Genomic DNA, 4750 nt, shown 5'->3' with positions numbered 1-4750 from the left:
TATATATATATATATCCCATTTGTTTCCATCTGCATGAAATATCTTTTTCCATTACCTCACTTTCAGTATGCGTGAGTCTTTAGCTCTGAAATGAGTCTCTTATAAGCGGCATATAGATGGGTCTTGGGTCTTGTTTTTTCTATCCAATCAGCCACCCTATGTCTTTTGATTGGAGCATGTAGTCCATTGACATTTAAAGTCATTATTGATAGGAATGTACTTAGTGCCATTTTGTTATCTGTTTTATGGTTGTTTTTATAGTTCTCTGTTCTTTTCTTCTTTTGTTCATTTCTTTCCTTGTGGTTTGGTGATTTTCTTTAGTGCCATGCTTGTGCTCCTTTCTCTCTAGTTTCTGTGTGTCTTTTGTAGGTTTTTGAGTTGTGTTTACCATGGGTTCATATATGTTGACCTATAACTATATCTACTTGTTTTAAACTGGAGGTCATTTAAGTTCAAACATACTCTAAAAGATCTACATTTTTACTCCTCTCCCCACATTTTGTGTTTTTGATGTCATATTTTACATCTTCAAGCCTATCCCTTAACTGTTCATTGTAGTTATAGTTGATTTTATAATTTTTGTCTTTTAACCTTTGTACTAGCTTATTTAAGTGGCTGAACCACTTCCTTTACCATATACTTGCCCTTACTTGTGCGATTTTTCCCTTCCTATAATTTCTTATTTCTTGTTGTAGCCTTTTCTTTTCCACTTATAGAAGACTCAAGATGGGTTTAGTATTGATGAACTCTTGTAGTTTTTACTTGTCTGAGAAGCTCATTATGTCTCCTTCAATTCTGAATGATAATCTTGCTGGGTAGAGTATCCTAGGTTGCAGGTGTTTCCTTTCAGCTCTTTGAATATATCATGTCACTCCCTTCTGGCTTGCAAAGTTTTTGTTGAAAAATCAGTTGATAGCCTTATGGGGGTTCCCTTGCATGTGACTCTTTGTTTTTCTCTTGCTGCCTTTAAAAGTCTTTATCTTTATCATTATCTTTATCTTTATCTTGCTGTGGGTTTCTTTGGGTTCATCTTGTTTGGGATTCTCTTTGCTTCCTGTACCTTGATATCTGTTTCCTTCTTCAGGTTTAGGAAGTTTTCAACCATAATTTCATCAAATACATTTCCTGCCCCTTTCTTTCTCTCTTCTTCTGGAAGCCTTATAATACAAATGTCAGTATGTTTGATGTTGTCCCAGAGGTCCCTTAAATGATCCTCTTTTTTTGTTTATTTGTTTTTTTGTTTTTCTTTTGCTATTCTGATTGGGTGATTTTCACTATTCTGTCTTCCAGATTGCTTAAGTGTTCTGTATCACCTAATCTGTTAATTCCTTCTACTGTATTTTTCAGTTCCATTATTATATCCTTCAGCTCTGTTTTGTTCTTTTTTATATTTTCTAGTTCTCTTTTGAAATTACCATTTGTTCATCTACTGTTTTCCCAAAGTCATTTCTCATTTCACATTCTTATTATTATTGCTTTCAACTCTTTATCAGGTAAACTATTTATCTCTTTTTCATTAGGGTTTTTTTTCTTGTTCTTTCATTTGAAACATATATTTCTGTCTTCTCATTTTGTTTAACTTTCTCTGTCTCTACAAAATTAGGTGAAACCGTTATCTATCCCAGTCTTTGAAGGCAAATCCTTGTGTGGGAGCATCCCTTTGCAGTCTATGTGTGCCCAGTGGCTTTGGGGGGAGATCGGGATCTGAAATGAGCACAGGCTGTGCCTTCCCCTTGGGTGATCTGGCACACACCACCTTGCTGGGAGGTAGGGCTGGATTCAGAGGGACTGAAGCCAAAGCCAGGTGTGAGCCTGGGCTTCTTCTAGGCTCAATGGCAGTCACTGTCCTGTTGGGGGTGGGGTAAGGGTACAAGGGGCTAGAGCAGGAGCCCTGAGGGAGTTGGGTTTCTCCCAGATGTAATAGCCATCTCTATGATGATTGAGGGTATGGCTGGGGCCTGAGGTCTTGGGGCTGCACTTTTGCACTGGTTTTACTTTTTCCCAGGTATGCCACCTTGGTTAGAGACTGGGTCGGGACTGAAGGGGTTGGAGTCATATTACTCAGCTGTTTCCACATGTTCCCAAGTCTGCACACAGATGCACACACCTGCAGTGGCAACCTCTACCCTGGAGCTGGTTCCACTCCCTCCCAAGTCTGTACACAGACTCCTGCTCTGGCAATATCTGCCTCTGCTCTGGTCAGAGGCAGGGTCAGGGCCCAGACCAGTTCTGTTCCCTCCAGGTGTGCATACTCTCCTTGGCAATGGCTGCCTCCACCTTAGTGGGGATCAGTGCCGGAGAGGAGATGCAGGAGCAGGAACCCAGTGTGGGCTGGAGGGCATACTGGGTGATCCTGGCAAGCAGGCCAGAACACCAGGCATTTTTCAATCTGTAGCCTCCACAGTGTTCCCAGGAGTAAGAAAGACTGTGTGCACACTCTCCAAGAACAGATTCTGGGTTCCTTACAGCTCTCTCGTAAGCCCCTCTGGTTCTCAAACCAACAAAGGGGCTTGTCTTCCTGGAGTCAGACTCCAGGGCTGGCATGCCTAATGTGTGGCTTGAACCCCACGCTCCCCAGGGAGGATCTATGAGCCTGTGATATCACCCGCCTCTTCTGGGTCACCCACTAGGGGTGAAGGTCCCATCTAGATCACTTTTCCTGTCCTCCTACCAAACCCAATGTGATTCTTTCTTTACAGCCTTGGTTGTAGAGGAGCCAGTCTGCTAGTCTTCAGGTCAATTTCAGCAAGAGTTGCTCTATGTGTAGTTATAATTTTGATGTGTTCATGAGGGAGGTGAGCTCAAAGTCCTCCTACTTCACCATGTCCTGCCAAGTGACATGGCCTTCATTTTGCAAGCTCACTCTTCCTATGACTTAGCCACATCCTTTTAGACTGTTCCAGACCCTTGCTCCTTTTTTTAGTCCCTCACTCACTTGCATCTTCAAGCCAGCTTACTCCTATGGTGCTTATCTCTGGGTTTATAACTGTGCACCAGTTCTTCTTCTTTCTGCTCCCCCTGAAAGTGATTATTTTCCAGAAGTCTGTTCTTGAATCTCTTTTAATATCTATATGTCAGTGAAATCATTCTAAGGTAGGCATTCTCAAAATGTGGTCCCCAGACCAGCAGCATAAGCATTTGCCTTGTTAGAATGGTAATTTGCCTGGCCCCATGGTCTACTGCATCAGAATCCTTAGGGGTGAGGCCCAGCAATCTGTGGTTTAACAAGCCCTCCAGGTAATTTTGATGCATGTTAAAGTTTGAGACCCACTGCCCTAAAGTATAGGGCACAGACTGTCTGCATCAAAATCCTTGGAGTGCTAGTGTAATATATGGATTTCTTTGTCCCATCCTAAGCCCACTGAATCAGAATCTCTGTGGTCAGAATCACCAACTCCAAGATATTCTTATTGCCACTAAAGTCTGAAAATCTGTACTCTATACTCTCTCTCTCAGAGATCTACTAATAAGGCTTCAGTTATAATTTCTGCACAAATAGTACCTCAACATATACCGCTAGGCTTTATTTTCAATTTCCTATCAGACATGTCCACAAATAACTTTTGCTACCACCTCGAAGTTATATATTCTAATACTATGCTCATTGCTCCTCTTTTCCCTCCCTCATATGGCTTCTGACTTTATTTCTGCTCCCATTCATTCTGGCCTGAATCTCATTAACCAGGAGTTATATTTGTCACATATAACTCCCTTAATCACAAATCCAACTGTGATTTCTGCTTAATAACAGAAACAGGTATTTTATTTTCTAAAATACCTTTTGCTTTTCATGAATACTGCTATTACTCTATTTCCTGGCTAGAAATTACATCACATTGTCTTTCAAGAATAATTTCTGTGACGAGAGTAAATATAATGCTAAGATTTTGAGTCACTTGGACCCAATTGGATTTGGGTACAAACTAAGAATTGTTGAGTCCAGGACTGAAACTCAGGTCTTGGCTTTCAAATCTCAGTTCCTTTGTGGTAATTGATGCTCTGCAAAATGTTTAATTTCTGGATAACTGTTCTTCATTCATTATTTGATGTAGAACAGAATCTGTTATATAACCAATCATTTATCCACGGGATTTAGTAAGTGCAATAGCAGCTAGATCTCAGAATATTCTTCCACAAGAAATGTTAGCATATATTATTAGTGGCCAGAGCATCCTTAAATTTGAATATAGTACTGCATGGTGATTAAAGGAAAAAACAGAGTAAATTTCTCCATTGACAAATAGTTTTTGGGTTGGGAGACAAAAAAACCTCATAAAAATATAAGAAAATTAATTCACATGAAGTGTTTTGCAGCATTCATGATGTCTCTGTAGTATTATCACAAAAGTACTTCATATTTTTGAGCAGCTGTTCTTTAGTTATATCTCTTACTACTGTTATAATAATTACATCCTGGATTTGTTAGAGTCACAAATGTCAGAGTTGAAGAGTACCTGGGAGGTCATCTATTTCCTACTCCACTTTGTACTGATGAAGGAAATTTAGGATAAGAAAGGTAATAGGATTTGCCCAAAGTTATGCCGCTAACTAAGTGGCAGAGCTGAGATTATAAAAACCCAAGTCTCTTGATGGTCAGCTTTCTTTGATCTTCCTTTTTGAGCAGTCAGGAAGTATGACAAACAGAAGATAGAGAGGAAGAGGTCAGCAGGAAAAGCTGTGAGGCAGAACGAAGGACTGGATAATCAGAGCAAGGAAAAAAGGAAATGGTGTCGCTGACATCATCAACTA

Source organism: Neophocaena asiaeorientalis, unplaced genomic scaffold (assembly GCF_003031525.2).
Source record: "Neophocaena asiaeorientalis asiaeorientalis breed wild unplaced genomic scaffold, Neophocaena_asiaeorientalis_V1.1 scaffold601, whole genome shotgun sequence".
In the NCBI taxonomy this organism is placed as follows: Eukaryota; Metazoa; Chordata; class Mammalia; order Artiodactyla; family Phocoenidae; genus Neophocaena; species Neophocaena asiaeorientalis.
The sequence above is the reverse complement of the archived record's forward strand: the minus strand, read 5'-3'. Positions refer to the sequence as shown.